Source organism: Pongo abelii, chromosome 8 (assembly GCF_028885655.2).
Source record: "Pongo abelii isolate AG06213 chromosome 8, NHGRI_mPonAbe1-v2.0_pri, whole genome shotgun sequence".
NCBI lineage: Eukaryota > Metazoa > Chordata > Mammalia > Primates > Hominidae > Pongo > Pongo abelii.
Window position 1 is genome coordinate 74,742,833 of NC_071993.2, and position 18,549 is coordinate 74,761,381.

General features: G+C 43.5%; 1 protein-coding gene across 11 annotated transcripts in view; it reads right to left on the reverse strand.

Moving 5' to 3' along the window:
• Window positions 1-18,549, reverse strand: part of HK1 (hexokinase 1) — a 130,778-nt gene extending 112,229 nt beyond the window's left edge. The window contains exons 1-3 of one of the 11 annotated variants that reach the window (XM_054521470.2): window positions 18,394-18,541; window positions 17,767-17,867; window positions 5,915-6,036 (exon numbers count right to left, since the gene is read on the reverse strand). The gene's annotated coding sequence lies outside the window, so the exon portion shown is untranslated. Of the gene's footprint in view, window positions 1-820; window positions 2,761-5,839; window positions 6,037-9,755; window positions 10,019-10,495; window positions 10,791-17,766; window positions 17,868-18,393 lie in introns of those variants that run through there. The other 10 variants (XM_054521462.2, XM_054521460.2, XM_054521469.2 and 7 more) reach the window with 10 other exon arrangements.

Here is an 18,549-nt window from a genome sequence, read left to right on the forward strand (position 1 = left end):
CCAAGACATAGTGCAGACACATTTCTAGATGATTTGTAAACCCAGGTAAAATGTCATAAAGTTTCTCCTTTTGTTTGTTTGAGGCAGGGTATTGCTCTGTTGCCCAGACTAGAGTGCAGTGGTGCCATCATAGCTCACTGCAGCTTCTGTTGCTCAGGCTGGTTTCGAACTCCTGGGCTCAAGCGAACCTCCCACCTCAGCCTCCTAAAGTGCTGGGTTACAGGCCTGAGCTACTGCACTCAGTCAAGGTTTCTGGCAGCCTGTCATTCTAGAAGAAATTCCCTGGAGCCTGGTCTGGAAGTGGTACCTCATCACCAACTACAACCTTCTCTGCTTATGACTATGTCCAAAGAAAGAGTCATGCTTTGGAGGGGAAATCCAATAGAAGTGGAAATTAGCAAAGATATCTCCAAAAGACCAAGCCAGAGTCTCACTCTGTTGACCAGGTTGGAGTGCAGTGGTGCCATCGTAGCACAATGCAGCCTCAAACTCGAACTCTTGGACACAAGCAATCCTCTTGCCTCAGCCTGCTGAGTAGCTGCAACCACAGGCATGCGCCACCATGCCAGGCTAATTTTTAATTTTTTTTTTTTTGTAGAGACAGGGTCTTGCTATGTTGCCCAGGCTGGTCTTGAACCCCTGGTCTCAAGTGATTCCCCTGCCTCATCCTCACAAAGTGCTGGGATTACAGGTGTAAGCCACTGCGTTCAGTCTGCTTATGACTTTTAAAATCTCACCCTATAACTTTTTAAGGCTATTCTTTATAACATACACATTATTTATATGTGATTTTTTAAAAAATGAGCTATAATTCACATACCAAAAGACTCCTCCTTTAAAGTGTATAATTCAGTGGTTTTCTGTATATTCATAAGGTTGTGCAACCATCATCACTAATTCCAGAAAATTTTCATCACCCTGTAAGGAAACCCATACCCATCACCAGCCATTCTCATTGGATCCTTCCCCCAGACCCTGGCAACCACTAATCTACTTTCTGTGTCTGTGAATTTGCCTTCTGGCCATTTCACATAGGTGGACTCATGAAGATATATAATCTCAAAACAATTAAAATATATGTACTGAGGAATGTGTGATACGGTTAGGCTTTGTGTCCCCACCCAAATCTCATTTTGAATTATAATCCCCATAGTCCCCACAATCCCCAAATGTCAAGGGACAGAGCAGGTGGAAGTAGTTGGATCATGGGGGCGGTTCCCCCCATGCTGTTCTTGTGATAGTGAGTGGGTTCTCACGAGATCTGATGGTTTTATAAGGGGCTCTTCCCCCTTCACCCTGTACTTCTCCTTCCTGCAGCCGTATGAAGAAGGTGCCTTGCTTCCCCTTTGCCTTCCCGCCATGATTATAAGTTTCATGAGGCCTCTCTAGCCATGCTGAACTGTAAGTCAATTAAACCTCTTTCCTTTTTAAATTACCCAGTCTCGGGCATTTCTTTTTTCTTTCTTTTCTTTTTTTTTTTTTAACTCGAATACTTGTGTGATATTATTATGACATAATTGAGGGGCATTTCTTTAGAGCAGTGCAAAAACAGACTAATACAATGTGTCTGCAAAAATATTTTACTGATGGAGTGCATAACCAAAATGGTCTGGAGAGCCCTGGCTGAAAGCGTAAAGCCTTCTAGGATTTGTCCCTGGTTTCTCTGTGAGCTTCCTCTACAGAGGCACTGATGGTTCCCCTAGTTCAAAACAAAGCATGAGGCCAAGCGCCTCATGAGGTGGCCCACGCCTGTAATCCCAGCACGTTGGGAGGCCGAGGTGGGTGGATCACCTGAGGTCAGGAGTTCGAGACCAGCTTGACCAACAAGGTGAAACCCCCTCTCTACTAAATACAAAAAATTAGCTGGGCATGGTAGCACATGCCTGTAATCCCAGCTACTCGGGAGGCTGAGCCAGGAGAATCCCTTGAACCTGGGAGGCGGAGGTTGCAGTGAGCCGAGATTGCGCCATTGCACTCCAGCCAGGACAATGACAGCGAAACTCTGTCTCAAAAAACAAAAGTAAAGCATGATCTAAAAATAAAATATATGCCTTGCAATTATTTGTTTGCTTGTTTTTGAGACAGAGTCCTGCTCTGTCACCTGGGCTGGAGTGTAGTAGTGCAATCACACTAACTGCAGCCTCCACCTTCAGAGCTCAAGTGATCCTCCCACCTCAGCCTCTGCAGCTGGGACTACAGGCTCAAACTACCACAGCTGGCTAATTTTTAAATTTTTTGTAGAGACGGGATCTCACTATGTTGCCCAGGCTGGTCTTGAACCCCTGGGCTCAAGCGATTCTCCTCCCTCAGCCTCCCAAAGTGCTGGGATTACAGGTGTCAGCTCCTGCACTCGGCGATAATTTATGATTTAACTTTGTTTTTATAAAAAGATGTTCTCCTTATTATGCTATATGGGCTTAACAAATTTTGACAAATTCCACACACATTTTTGCCTTCCTTTCTGATTCCCAGGCAACTTCCCGAGTCTAGTTAAAACACTGCCTTGAATTACCAAAGTACTTACAGAGAATGCATGTTACCTCTTTCCCATTGGTATTTATTTCTTAAAAGCTCCCTGGGTCTGTAACATGACAGAGAAGATTATGCTATCACCCCCTTTCTTCCCAGGCTTTCAATGTTGTTACCCAGGAGACGGAGTAGGAGGAGGGGAAGGAACCCTTGGGACTGGCCCAGGGCATTCACTTTGAAGGTCATTCAAAGCAGAGTTGCTTTTTGTCTAGAGAGTGTTTGGTCTAGAGGTCATGTAGAAACTGGTATTTCCACCAGCCCATCATGCAGGCTGGTTTATAGCTAGTGGTTCCATTCTCCATATACTCTCCAGCCTGAAGTAACTGGCCCTCTCTCTGGTACTCGCACAGGTCTCTGCAGAACTGTGCCCCTCTCTCCCTCTTCAAGATCTAGAGCATCTGTGTAAGCCAAGCATTGCCCTTCCCCCAAATCTGGCACAGGCACCATCATAACACAGCTTCAAATTTGATGCTTCGTTTATTGTGTCATTTACTTGAGTTTAGGGATCCTGACATCTCTACATTTTAATAACAGAAAAATCCACAATTCATTTGAATTTTGCTAATAGCTGGATTCCTTTCTGTTTTTTGTTTGTTTGTTTTTTTGTTGTTGTTGTTTTGAGATGGAGTCTCTCTCTGTCACCCAGGCTGGAGTGCAGTGGCGCGATTTAGGCTCACTGCAAGCTCCGCCTCCCGAGTTCACGCCATTCTCCTGCCTCAGCCTCCTGAGTAGCTGGGACTACAGGCGCCCGCCACCTCGCCCTGCTAATTTTTTGTATTTTTAGTAGAGACCGTGCTAGCCAGGATGGTCTCGATCTCCTGACCTTGAGATCCACCCGCCTCGGCCTCCCAAAGTGTTGGGATTATAGGCGTGAGCCACCGCGCCCGGCCTGTTTGTTTGTTTTTTAAGGAATAGGATCTCACTGCTGGGTGCGGTGGCTCATGCCTGTAATCCCAGCATTTGGGGAGGCCAAGGTGGGCAGATCACCTGAGGTCAGGAGTTCGAGACCAGCGTGGCCAACATGGTGAAACCCTGTCTCTACTAAAAATCCGAAAAAATTAGCTGGGCGTGGTGGTCGGCACCTGTAGTCCCAGCTATTCAGGAGGCTGAGGCAGGAGAATGGCGTGAACCTGGGAGGCGGAGCTTGCAGTGAGCTGACATCATGTCATTGCACTCCAGCCTGGGTGACAAAGACAGACTCTGTCTTAAAAAAAAGAAAAAAGAAAAACTAAAAAGATTACTGAGCGTGGTGGTGAGTGCCTGTAATCCCAGCTACTCTGGAGGCTGAGGCAGGAGAATCACTTGAACCCTGGAGTCGGAGGTTGCAGTAAGCTGAGGTTGTGCCACTGCACTCCAGCCTGGGCAACAAGCAAGATGCTGTCTCAGAAAAAGGGAAATAGGATCTCACTATGTTGCCCAGGCTGGTCTCGAACTGCTGGGCTCCAGTGATCCTCCTCCCTCAGCTTCCCAAAGTGCTGGGATTACACAAGTGAGCCACTCCACTTGGCTTAGCAGCTGGATTCCTTGTTCCTTTCCAGTAATGCTTTTTTTTTACATAGTTTTTGCCTTGCTTTCAGAGAGGATGTACCCACTATTCAATTGACTTCCACTTTGCCCTTAAACAACTCTCTTGGAGGTCATTAAATTCAATAAATTAGCATTTATTGAATACTTCCTGTCTGCGAGGCACTGCTATAAATATAATACCTCACAGGCATTAGTTCACAAGAACTCCTCATAAGTTCTATTTTCCCAATTTTACACATGAGGAAACTGAGGCTCACAGCAGTCAAGTAGCTTCCCAAGGTCATATGGCTGTAAGTTAACCAAGCTGAGATTTGAAATCAGGCTCCTCCATTCTTAACCAAGCTCGCACACTGTCCCTCAACTGCAGAGCATCAGTCCCAAACCCTGAGGTAGTAGAGGACAGATGGGTACTCAGGGAAGAGAGGCATTTTACAAGTTTCAAACTGTGAGGAATATCAGCACAGCATTTGCCTTAAAAAAATCATAGATGGCATTATCTCAGTCACCTCAAACAAAAAGATTTAACTATAGTGAGCTTTGGCCCAGTTACAAATTACTGTGTATCCCTGGGAAAGTGTTTGCCTCTCTCTGGGCCTCATCTGTAAAATAAGTGGGCTTAAACCCCAGGATCTACCTTTTAAGATCCTGAGACTTGGATAGCTCTTTATTTTCTTTTTTTTCTTTTCTTTTCTTTTTTTTTTTTTTTTGAGACAGAGTCTCACTCCGTCACCCAGGCTGGAATGCAGTGCAGTGGTGCGAACTTGGCTCACTGCAACCTCTTGTTGCAGCCTCCGCCTCCTGTGTTCAAGCGATTCTCGTCCCTCAGTCTCCTGAGTAGCTGGGACTACAGTTGCCTGCCACCACGCCTGGCTAATTTTTGTATTTTTAGTAGAGATGGGGTTTCACCATGTTGGCCAGGCTGGTCTCGAACTCTTGACCTCAAGTAATCTGCCTACCTTGGCCTTCTAAAGTGCTAGGATTACAGGCATGAGCCATCATGCCCAGCCAGCTCTTTATTTTTATTTATATTATTATTAATATTATTATTATTATTATTATTATTGAGACAGGGTCTCACTCAGTCACCCAGGCTGGAGTGCAGTGGTGCGATCTTGGGCTCACTACAGCCTTGAGCTCCTGTGCCCAAGTGATCCTTCCACCTCAGCCTCCAGAGTAGCTGGGACCACAGGCATGCACCACCATATCAGGCTAATTTTTTTTTTTTTTAATTTTGGTAGAGATGGGATCTCTCTATTTTGCCCAGGCTGGTCTCTAACTCCTGGCCTCAAGTGATCCTCCTGCCTTGGCCTCTCAAAGTGCTGGGATTACAGGTGTGAGCCACTGCACCCTGCCAGATTATCCCTTCATTCATTTTTTTTTTTTGAGACTGAGTTTCGCTCTTGTCACCCAAGCTGGAGTGCAATGGCGCAATCTTGGCTCACCGCAAACTGCCTCCTGGGTTCAAGCGATTCTCCTGCCTCAGCCTCCGAAGTAGCTGGGATTACAGGCACTTGCCACCATATCCAGCTAATTTTTTTTTTTTTTTGTATTTTTAGTAGAGATGGAGTTTCACCATGTTGGCAGGCTGGTCTCAAACTCCTGACCTCAGGTGATCCACCCACCTCGGCCTCCCAAAGTGCTGGGACTATAGGCATGAGCCACTGCGCCCGGCTCATTCATTTTGTTTTACAGAGAAGGACAGGAAGCTACTTAAGGCGAAAAGCCAGAGAGAGAGTCTCATGCAGGAGTCAGGTCGTCACAGCCCAGGCTACCCCCCACTTGTCTTGGGATGACTTGAGACACCTTTGCTTGCTCTTCATTTGGGCTCACTCTCATTTTTTCCAAAAGGACAACATACACTGTCCTTGCAATCCAACTGTGGATTCTTGGCACAAAGCAGGTGTGGGTGGGTGTTTGGGCTCTTTTCCTCCTCAGGAACAATGCTCTGGGGAACAGTTCTTTAGTTGGTTAGTTGAAGTCCTGAAAACAGAAGAGACAAAAGATGTATTTGTCGTAAAATCAAGAGTCACCAAAGGCTTGCAAGGGGTAGAGCCTGTGCCAGCGTCCTGGGGAAGGAAGGCATCCTTGGATGTTACTCCAGGACTTGTGGGCAGGGGATGGGGCACTTGGATGCCCTTGACATTCAGACAGTGCTTCATGGTTATGAAGTTCTTTTATCCCATTGAGATCTCAGAAACCTTGGGTGTGGGGACAGGAATGGTGACAATGGTGAGGAGGACGGTGATATTGAAGATGGTGATGACAATGGCCACTCGTGTGCATTGAGCCAGGTATTGTGCTAAGGACTTCATGTGCCCTGATTCCTGGAAGTGTCCCAACATTAGGAGTAGAAACCCTTTTCAGGAGGGAAGCCGAAGCTTAGAGGAGTTAATTCAGGCACTCATGGAAATGTAACAGTAGCAGAGCTGGGTGTTGTACTTAGGTCTCTTCAGCCCTGGAGCCTTAATTCTTTGTTTTATGGGTGCTCTAGCTGAGGCTTAGAGCAGGTAAGTAGCTCAGAGCTAAAAAAAACAACGCGGGTTTTAAAATGCGTGGAGAGATGAAATGCCCACTCTGTGGCCAAAATAGAGCAGGCAAACCTCTGGTTGGCACCAAAGAGAGCTGGGCTAGACTTGGCAGCCAAAGTTCTAATGGATATTCCAGGCCACCTTTTTCCTTCCTCCTCCCTTCCCTTCCTTTATTCTTTGGGGACAAAATCTTCTGTTGTTTCACTCTCTTTCATTGTGCACGATCCTAAGGGTGACTCACCACCATTCCCGACCCAAACCCTTCCTTTTTTCCTACTATTCTTATAACCTGTCTTCATGGAGCTTACAGTCTCTGGAGGAAACAGAGATTAAGAAATCACACAAATCACAGCTGCAAATTGTGAATCATGATAGCTATCAAGAAGAAGTATAGGAAGCCACAACATCTAATCCTGGGGTTCATGAACGGCCTCCTATAGAAAGTGACATTGAATCTGGGACACATTGGTCTAAGTCAGAGTTTTCTTTGGAGGCCCCTGAGGCAGGGATCAGGTAAGCCTCAATAAAAGAGGAGGAAGAGTACAGCACATCCTGGTACTTATTAATCTGCCCCCTCTGCATTTGGGATTTTACTGAGAGTGGGCTGGCTTGGTCCCCGTCCTCCAGGGTGGTGGTTCTCAAAGTGTGGTCCCTGCACCAGTAACAACAGCATTAGGTGGGAACTTGTTAGAAATGCACATTCTTGGGCCCTTCCCCAGAACTACTGAATGGAAAACTTTGAGGTGGAACCAAGAATCTGTGTTTTAACGAGCCCTCCTGGTGATTCTGTGACCTACTAAAGTTTGAGAGCCCTGTTCTAGATGCCTACAGTCATGTGGATTCACTCATTAAAAGTATAGAAGATCTCAGTTCTCTCTCACTCTCTCATGTTCTCCACATGGAAGAGGAAGCCATAAACGATATTTTGAGAGGTCTGATAGGAGTCTGCAGCTATAGAGACACATAGGACAGGTTGTTTGATAAAGTGGAGAGTAGGAGACAAAAATGCAAAGATTTTAGCAATTCAGAGATTAGTGGCACAGGGGATGAAACTCCAGAAGGTAAAAGCATATTATTTGAAAACTGGAAAGAACCTAGCACATCATATTCCACTCCCACCCTCACTGTCTTCGCCCATTCAGGCTGCTACAACAAATTACCATTGGCTAGGTAACTTACAAATGATGGAAATGTAAGTTTCACAGTTCTGGAGGCCGGGAAATCCAAGATTAAGTCACCAGCAGATTTGATGCCTGCCTGGTGAGGGCTCATTTCTCAAAGACAGCCTTCTTACTATGTCCTCACTGGTAGAAGGGGCAGAGAAGCTCTCTAGGGTCTCCTTTATAAGGGGATGAATCACATTCATGAGGGCTCCACCCTCATGACCTAACAACCTCCAAAGACCCCACCTTCTAATATTATCACATCGGAGATTAGGTTTCAATTATGAATTTGGGGGGCCATAAACATGCAGACCATAGCACCAACCCAAGACAAGATCCAGATAGGTGCTACCTCACTCTTTAAAAAACCTTTTCCAGGCCGGGCATGGTGGCTCACGCCTGTAATCCCAGCACTTTGGGAGGCCGAGGTGGACAGATCACAAGGTCAGGAGATTGAGACCATCCTGGCTAACACAGTGAAACCCTGTCTCTACTAAAAATACAAAACAAAAAAATTAGCTGGGCATGGTGGCAGGTGCCTGTAGTACCAGCTACTTGGGAGGCTGAGGCAGGAGAATGGCGTGAACCCAGGAGACGGAGCTTGCAGTGAGCTGAGATCTCTCCAGCCTGGGTGACAGTGCGAGACTCTGTCTAAAAAAAAACACCTTTTTTCATCATTGGCCGGTTAAATCTGAGATGCAATCTACCTCTGTCTGACCTGTTTCCTTTGGCCTTAGTTCTCTAGATTCTTGCAGGTAAATCCTTTCATCCTTCCTCAAGTCTGCCCAAGGATGACAATATGGGTGGTTCTTAGTGAAGACATAATCGCTGATCAACCAAAGTATAAAATAAGCTCCTGGACTTATAAATGCTTTTATTAAAGTAAGAGTGAAGGTGAAAGAAACTTCAAGCACATGTGCTCTCCAACTGAGCAGCTGACATGAGGGTGGCTTTGTAGATTGGGCCACATTCTGGAGAATGTTAAGTGAATTTTGCGAGGTCCTGATTCCTAACTCTGACCCAGGCCTCCAATGTCCTAGGTCACAGACACCTCTCACATGTGGTTTCCCTTAAGTCCTGCATTTATTACTTGACTTGACTGATGAGGAAGAAATTTTTGGATCACATATTTAAACTATCATTGCTTGGTATGGGTACTAAATACTTCACAGCCCAAGATCTACTTAGTTTCTGGAGAAACATGTTTCTTGGGTCATTCTGAGGTTCCCCATCAAACATTCGATCTACATATGTTCATTCATACATTCATTTAACCATTCAGCACATCCTGCAAACCCCATGCAGACCCAGTTCATCCTCCTCAGTCTACCTGCAATTGGGCACTACTCAATTTCTTCTCCAAATCAAGACACCAAAGTCAACCATGGACAAGTTCTACTTCAAAGAATGTGCTAACAAAAGACCCAATTCAGAGCACGCAAATGTGACAGAGTACAAAAGAGCAGCTTCAATTCTCCTTTGAACCATATTTGCATATTGTCCCAACGCCCTTCACCACATGAGGAAGAAGGCAGAGAAAGGATTAGCCCATTTTAGAAAGAGCCAGACTAAAGCCCAGGAAGAAATACAACACAGAGACGTGCCTCTCAGCCTGGGCCTCCCACCACCAACTAGTGCTCCCTAGGCCTGTGAAGGCTCTTGGCGACACCATCATAAGGAGACAACATCAGCCCATGAGTGATAATACGGCATCGACCAAAACAAAACTTCCAAAGAAACTTACCATGAAATGGGCCTCTGACATTTCTTGCATAAAGATGGTCTTTGAAGAGTCACACCACAATAAAAACTCACTCCTCTGAGGCTAGAATCACAGCTTCTCTACACTCTTGATGATGCCGGACAAAAATGTGACCACATGCTCTTCAACTGGCTTCCCACCAAACACTGGAGAGCGAGCTCATGTGCCCACCACTGCGTAATAACGCAAGCCAAATCTCTGTTTTATTTTTACCAATAAGGGGAAAAAAAAAACACTTCATCTTACCACAACAGTCCATTGAATTCAAGCCTTTTCACAGAGGAAGCAAAAGACTTCCTAATCTCTAGCAAAAAATGCCAGCTATGTGCTCCCACAGGGTTCCAGTCGCTGGAGGCCGCAGGGCACCAGGACTACCACAGTAACTTCCCAGCTGATCTACAATTCAATTCTCTTTTGTGCAAAACTCCAGACGCTGTCCAACAGTTCGGATCCAAGCTTCAATCCCGGGACGTTCCAGCCTTGTCGTCAGCCCCAGTGCATTCTCTGACCTGGAAAGCAGACTCAGAAATCAGGACTAGAATCTGGGGCCCAGAGCTTGACCACATAGCTTTAGCTGCCTTTGAGAGGAGAGATGGATTTCCAATTTGATCCATAGTGCTTTCCATGTAGCAGCTACCAGAGGAAAAGGGGATGGGTAAGTGGGCAGTGTGTGGAGTAGAACTACAGAGCCCTCAAAAAGCTTCATAGACAAAATACAGATTAAACATACATATTCTCAAGGAAAGCCAGCCAGGCAGCCATAGTGTAAGCAGTGAGTGCTTTACAGCAAGTGCTTCAGATGTCAGAGGAAATGGCAGGGAGGTTCCAAGAAGATGGATTGGAATAGGAACATTGGCTAACCTGTCAGTTTCCCTAGGAAATGTCAGTCTCATTTCCTCTGCCCCCTCAGTCCTAACCCTACCATCAGATTTATTTTTGTGCCCAGCTTTGTCCCTTATCCCTCCACAGTTCACTATAAAACAAACCTTTTTTTTTTTTTGAGACGGAATCTCGCTGTTGTTGCCCAAGCTGGAGTGCAATGGCACAATCTCGGCTCACTGCAACCTCCGCCTCCCAGGTTCAAGCAATTCTCCTGCCTCAGCTTCCTGAGTAGCTGGGATTACAGGCGCCCGCCACCACGCCCAGCTAAGTTTTGTATTTTTAGTAGAGACGGGGTTTCGTCATGTTGGCCAGGCTGGTCTCGAACTCCTGACCTCAGGTGATCTGCCCGTGTCGGCCTCCCAAAGTGCTGGGATTACAGGTGTGAGCCCTGTGCCTTGCCTAAAACAAACCACTTTTATCAGCACTCAGTTGTGTGGTAAATAGTATTTTATCTAGGCTTATAAGGAGCTATAAAAATACAAAAGATGGGGAGTGGGAAAGCCTTTTTGTAATATATAATAATAAATGAAAAAAGCTAGATAAAATTTCTAAAGTAGAATCCTATTTATTTATTTAGACACAGGGTCTTACTCTGTCACCCAGGCTGGAGTGCAGTAGCATGATCATGGCTCACTGCAGCCTCGACCTCCCAAGGCTCAGGTGATCCTCCTGCCTCAGCCTCTGAGTAGCTGGGACAACAGGTAGGCACCACCATGCCTGGCTAATTTTTGTATTTTTAGTAGAGGTGGGGTTTCAACATGTTGCCCAGGCTGGTCTCGAGCTCCTGGCCTCAAGCAATCCTCCTGCCTCAGCCTCCCAAAGTGCCAGGATTATAGGCATGAGCCACTGCACCCAGCCAAAAAGAAAATTTTAAATGCTTTCAGAGACACAAAACAGATTACTCAAAAAGGAACAAGAACCAGATTGGCATTAGACTTGCAACAATGATGCAAGAAAAGAATAAGGTAATAGATTTAAAGAACAGAAGAAAGGGATCTTTGAATCTGGAATTTTATATCCAGCGAAATTAGCATTCAAATATGATGGCATAATAAAAATATTTTCAGTCATTTAAACCCTCAGCTTGCCACATAATATCTCTCCCTCAAAACACTTAGAGGAAGCCAAATAAGTGAAGGTTTATGAATAATAACACAGAACTAAAATTCTAGACCATTTCAGTATGATGGGCTATAGGGGTAAGAGAGACCAAAATACATAAAAGCATGCTGAAATACTTGTCTTCTTTGGGAGAAGATACATCTATCAATCCTTTGCTTGCATCCTATGTATATGTAGGATATATATAGATATATAAAATATCCTATTACATGTAATTATATATAAACATAATAGTTATAATTATAAATAATTATTAATTAAATGATTGAATAATTTGATGTTTATTATGTTAATTAATAATTAAATAATTTTAATCATTTAAAATTAATATCTTAAAATTAAGATATTAATTTTTTTTTTAAGACAGAGTCTTACCATGTCGCCCAGGCTGGAGGGCAGTGGCACGATCTCAGCTCACTGCAACCTCCGCCTCCCGGGTTGGAGCAATTCTCATGGCTCAGCCTCCCGAGTAGCTGGGATTACAGGAGTGCACTACCACACCCGGCTAATTTTTGTATTTTTAGTAGAGACAGGATTTCACCATGTTAACCAGGCTGGTCTCAAACTCACAACCTCAGGTGATCCACCCGCCTCGGCCTCCCAAAGTGCTGGGATTACAGGCATGAACCACTGTGCCTGGCCAGATGTTAATATTCTAATAAACTAACCTCTAAATATTAAAGCAAGACTTGTTAGACCCACGGAAATATTCTGACAAATCCACATTATAAGAATAAATTTAAATGTATTTTTCTCTGCCATTAGATCAAGCAAGCAAACAAACAAAATCAACAAAGTTATAAAAGATTTGAACAACAAAACAAGTTTAATCTAATAAATATATAAAATTACTTATTTAATACAGAATATATATATATATATATATATATATTTTTTTTTTTAAGAAGGAGTTTCGCTCTTGCTGCCCAGGCTGGAGTGCAATGATGCAATCTTGGCTCACTGCAACCTCTGCCTCCTGGGTTCAAGCGATTCTCCTTCCTCGACCTCCCAAGTAGCTGGGATTACAGGCGCCCGGCACCATGCCCAGCTAATTTTTTTGTATTTTTAGTAGAGACAGGATTTCACTTTGTTGGCCAGGCTGGTCTCAACTCCTGACCTCAGGCGATCCACCTGCCTCGGCCTCCCAAAGTGCTGGGATTACAGGCATGAGCCACTGTGCCCAGCTAATACGAATATATTTTAAGTGCACATGAAAAGCACTCAAATTTCAAAGCAAACATATTTATAAAGCAAGTCTTAATAAATTTGTAAATAATTAAGATAATTTAGACCAGGGATTGACAAACTGAATTGCAGGACAAATCCAGCCTGTCACTTATTTTTGTAAATAAAGTTTTATTGGAACCAAGTCATACCCGTTCATTTACATGTTGTCTATGGCTCCTTTTTTGTTACAACAGCACAGATCATATGGCCCACAGAGCCTACAATTGTGACTGCCTGGCCCTTTACAGAAATAATTAGTCAATCCCTGATATAGGCCATAGATCAACACACAATTAAGTTAAAATTAATAAAATGATCAAATTTAAAACAATATACTTGGAAATTATAAATGTACAAACTTAAGCTTTTTTTCTTTTTAAAAATTTTATTTTTTATATATTTTTTAATCTAGTAGAGACGGGGTCTCGCCATGTTGCCCAGGCTGCTCTCAAATTCCTGGTCTCAAGCTATCCTCCCGCCTTGGCCTCCCAAAGTGCTGGGATTACAGGCGTGAGCCACCGCGCCCAGCCTTAAAAGGTTTTTTTGTTTTGTTTTTTGTTTTAATAACTCATGAGTAAAATAAGACATTGTAATGGGAATTAAAAATATTTAGAATTGGTGGTTAGGATATAGGATGGTAAGAGAGGAGCAGTAGACCATTGTGTCCACTACACCAATTAGAAAAAAACTATATGGACAAACTAAAAAACATATATATTTCTTTTTAGAGACACTGGAAGGCTGGAAATCTAATGGAACTAAATTCCAGAACAGAAGGGACCCTTCCAAAGTGAGTGGAGATTCGTGACTGCTTTCCTCTATGAGAGCATTTGTTGAGGCTCGGCATGGGCTGGGGGAGATTAGACTTGCCAGAATAGAGGCAAGACTACTCAGAAAGAATGAGAAATCAGCCAGCTTTTATGGTCATGTGAGCTGGCTAGACACAGTAGAATCTGGAGAAGCTTCAAATGCATAGCTGGTTTTCCCCACCTGCCATTTCGCCCCATAGGATTTTTGCTAAGTTCTGGGCAGTAAAGAAGGCTAGATTGAAATTCAGAGAAAGACGTCCTATAATATTGTTGTATTTGAGAAAGAGAAGACTGCTTGAAAACAGGGCCTATAATAAACACAAGACAGGCATGACTCTAAGATATTTGAAACTGTTTTTTTTTTTTGACAGAGTTTTGCTCTGTCGCCCAGGCTGGAGTGCAGTGCTGCCATCTCAGCTCATAGCAACCTCTGCCTCCTTAGTTCAAGCAATTCTCCTGCCTCAGCCTCCTAAGTAGCTGGGATTACATGTATGTGACACCATGCCCAGCTATTTTTTGTATTTTTAGTAGAGACAAAGTTTCACCATGTTGGCCAGACTGGTCTCAAACTCCTGACCTCAGGTGATCTGCCTGCTTTGCCCTCCCAAAGTGCTGGGATTAGAAACGTGAGCCATTGCACCTAGCTGAAACTATTTTTTAAATTAAAATTTGAAAAATTTAAAAAATACAGATGAGGTCTCACTATGTTGCCCAGGCTGGTCTTGAACTCCTGAGCTCAAGTGATCATCCTGCCTCAGCCTACCAACGTGGTAGGATGCCAGGTATGAGACACCATGCTCAGCTGATATTTGAAACGAAAAGTGAACTGATCCAGCTCAATATCAGACTGGATCAAAGTGATCAGTCCATCACCTTAGCTGCCTGAGAGAAGAAAGAGTGTTCTCTCTCTGGTGAAAAATAATATCTACATCAGACTCTATGGCTATTTATGCATAATACTAAAAAAAATATGCAAAGAAGTAGAAAAATGTGGCCTGTAAGCAAGAGAAAAAATAGACAACAGAAACAGAAACAGTCCTACAGGTAACCCAGATGTTGGAATTAGCAGACAAGGACTTTAAGATGCTTTTTTGTAATTATGTTAAAGAAAAATAAAATAAAAGTTAGACAAAATGGATGAAAAGATAAATAATGTCAATAGAGAAATTAAATCTCTGAAAAAGAACACGGATATTCTACAATTGAAAAATATAATGTTTTAAATTAAGAATTCATTGGCTAGGCTTAAGAGCAGTTTGGCCACAGCAGAAAAAAATCTGTCACTGAACTTGAAGACTAGTTATTAGAAATTATGCAAACTGGCTGGGCGCAGTGGCTCATGCCTGTAATCCCAGCACTTTGGGAGGCCAAGGCAGGGGGATCCACCTGAGGTCAGGAGTTCGACACCAGCCTGGCCAACATGGTGAAACCCCATCTCTACTAAAAATACAAAAGTTAGGCTGGGCACAGTGGCTCACGCCTGTAATCCCAGCACTTTGGGAGGCCAAGGCGGGCAGATCATGAGGTCAGGAGATCGAGACCATCCTGGCTGACACGGTGAAACTCCATCTCTACTAAAAATACAAAAAAAATTAGCCAGGTGTGGTGGCAGGCGCCTGTAGTCCCAGCTACTTGGGAGTCTGAGGCAGGAGAATGGCATGAACCCCGGAGGTGGAGTTTGCAGTGAGCCAAGATCACGCCACTGCACTCCAGCCTGTGTTACAGAGTGAGACTCCATCTCAAATAAATATATAAATAAATAAAAATACAAAAGTTAGCTAGGCATGGTGGCAGGCACCTGTAACCCAGCTATTTGGGAGGCTGAGGCAGGAGAATTGCTTGAACCCAAGAGGCGGAAATTTCAGTGAGCTGAGATTGCACCACTGCACTCCAGCCTGGCTGACAGAGTGAGACTCCATCTCAAAAAAAAAAAAAAAAAGTAAAAAAGAAAGAAAAGACATTATGCAAACTGAAGCATGGAGGAAAAAAATAGCAAAAAAAACTGGAACAGAACTTGAGAGAGATGTAAGACAGCATGAAATGCTCTAATGTTTGCATATTGGAATTTCAGAAGGAAAGAGGAGAAATAATGAGTCGTAAAACAAGAATTTTCAAAAAAACAATGAAAGATATTAACCCACAGATTCAAGAAGATCTTAGCAAAGCCCAAGCAAGATAAATTAAAAAAAAAAAAAAAAAAAAGAACACCCACACTAAAACAAAAACACATCCAAGCACATTATAGTTAAACAACTGTTGGAAACTAAAGAGAAAGAGAAATCCTTACAAACAGCCAGAAAGAAAAAAAAACTTGCAGAAAAACAGTAATAAGAATTATAACTGACTTCCCAAAATAAATTATGGAAGCCAGAAGAAAGTGAAATGACATTCTTAAAATACTGGAGGAAAAAACTACCAAACTAGAACTGTGTATTGTGTATTCTTAAAAAAAGAGGGGTAAAAAGACATTTTCAGACAAACAAAAGTTGAGTGAATTTACTACCATCAGTGCTGTACTACAAGGAATGCTAAAACTGCTTAGATCTGCCATCTAAGATCTGTCTCTAAATAAGTGCCAGCTCCATTAGAACATTTTCATCAGAGATTAATAACCTGGGCACCAGAGACCCTTAAGGTAGAAGGTGATATCCATAAGCTTCTGTGGGAAAAAAATACAAATTAATTTCCGATAGTCTGTAACTGAAATTTAGCATTTCCTTTAATTATGAATGTGGGCAACAAACCCACTAGTGCTAGCAGCATCTGTGACTGTCTCCAGTGGAAATCACAAATATATTGGGTCAGGCGCAGTGGTTCATGCCTGTAATCCCAGCACTTTTGGAGGCCAAGGCAGGCGGATCACCTGAGGCCAGGAGTTTGAGACCAGCTTGGCCAACATGGCAAAACCCCGTCTCTACCAAAAATACAAAAATTAGCTGGGCATAGTGGCAGATGCCTGTAATCCCAGCTACTCGGGAGGCTGAGGCAGGAGAATTGCTTGAACCCAGGGCATGGAGGTTTCAGTGAGCTGAGATTGTGCCATTGCACTCCAGCCTGGGCAACAGAGCAAGACTCCATCTCAAAAAAAAGAAAAAAAGAGAAATCACAGAAATATTCATATCTATGCTGTTGTTGCAAATGTCTCAAAGTAGTGTTTACACTCATCAGGACTTCAAAATTGTCAGGCCAGGTGCAGTGGCTCACACCTGTAATCCCAGCACTTTGGGAGGCCGACGCGGGTGGATCACGAGGTCAGGAGATAGAGACCATCCTGGCTAACACGGTGAAACCCCGTCTCTACTAAAAATACAAAAAATTAGCCGGGCGTGGTGGCAGGCACCTGTAGTCTCAGCTACTTAGGAGGCTTGAGGCAGGAGAATGGCGTGAACCCAGGAGGCAGAGCTTGCGGTGAGCCGAGATTGCACCACTGCACTTCAGCCTGGGCGACAGAGCAAGACTCCGTCTCAAAAAAAAAAAAAAGACTTCAAAATTGTCATTGTTATTAGGTTCCTGCTGGATCTTGCTGCATAATGCATTAATAAATACATGCATGTATTACCATAGTGCCACTTTAACATTTTAATACATGTAATTCACACTATTAATTTCCCTTATAATGCTATGTATTTTATGCATTTAAAAACATTATTCTGAGAAAGAATACAAGGTTTCACATGATTGTCCAAGGGGTACATGGTACATGCACACACACACATACACATGCACAAAGGTTGAGAGTTCCTGATCTAAAGGATATAGGGAATGGTCAGGAACTGTCGTCACCTTGTTCCTCTTTACCATATTGTATTACAGATATTTATATATCTTTCTTTCCTTACTAGCCTATGAATTCTTACAGAGCAGGAATGATGTCTTTTATTTCTTTTGGTCTTCAGTGCATAGAACAGGGCTTGGCATTCATTGAATCACCATTTATAGAATATCTTCTGTGTATAAGGATCGAGCCCCATTGGGTGTGGAAGAAGAATGGAGATATTCAAAGGAAAGTGATAGTTAATTCATGTGCTTATTTGAGCATTCATTCATTCATTCAGAAAACTGTTCAATTGCTACTCAATGTCAGCCAGTATGATAGGCTCTGGGGACAATAGGAAGAATGAAACCCAAGTCTTTATTCTCATGGAGCACCCACTCCAGCTAATGGGAGAAAGATAGATAAAAGATTTCTGAAGAAAGACAAATGAGAATGAACTCACTTGTTCTGGAAAGGCAGCATCGTGGGAAAATCTTATTCTTGAATCTGTATTCATCAACTCTTTCTGGGCAAAATGTTACTTGGAGAAAGTAACACTTAAGGCTAGAAAATGAAAATAGAGATGCTCTCTCTTACTTTTTTTTTTTTTTTTTTTTTTTTAGACAGACTCACTCTGCCCCTGGGCTGGAGTGCAGTGGCACAATCTTGACTCACTGCAACCTCCACCTCCTGGGTTCAAGTGATTCTCCTGCTTCAGCCTCCCGAGTAGCTGGGATTACAGGCACCTGCCATGATGCCCGGCTAATTTTTTTGTATTTTTAGTAGAGATGAGGTTTCACCATGTTGGCCAAGCTGGTCTCAAACTCCTGACCTCCAGTGATCTACCCACCTTGGCCTCCCAAAGTGCAGGGATTACAGCATGAGCCATGACGCCCAACCAAAGATGCTTAGAAGGAAAAGTCAGCTGGATGCAGTGGTGTGTGCCTGTAGTCCCAGCTGCTGGGGAGGTTAAGGTGGGGGGATTGCTTTAGCCCAAGAGCTCGAGAGCAGCCTGGGTAACATAGCAAGACCCTGCCTCGAAAAAAGAGAGAGAAAAATAGTCTTTGGAGTTCTCATGAGGACAATTTACCTTGTTGCATGGTTGCTGGTCTTGCCTATTAAACTTTGAGAAGTTAACCCTCCATTGCCCAAGATGTTTCAGGGGCTGGGCCTGTCCAAACACAGCAAGATAGATGTCTTCCCTCTCTGGAGTTCTGGTTCTTGTTCAAGGATTCTATGATGCCAT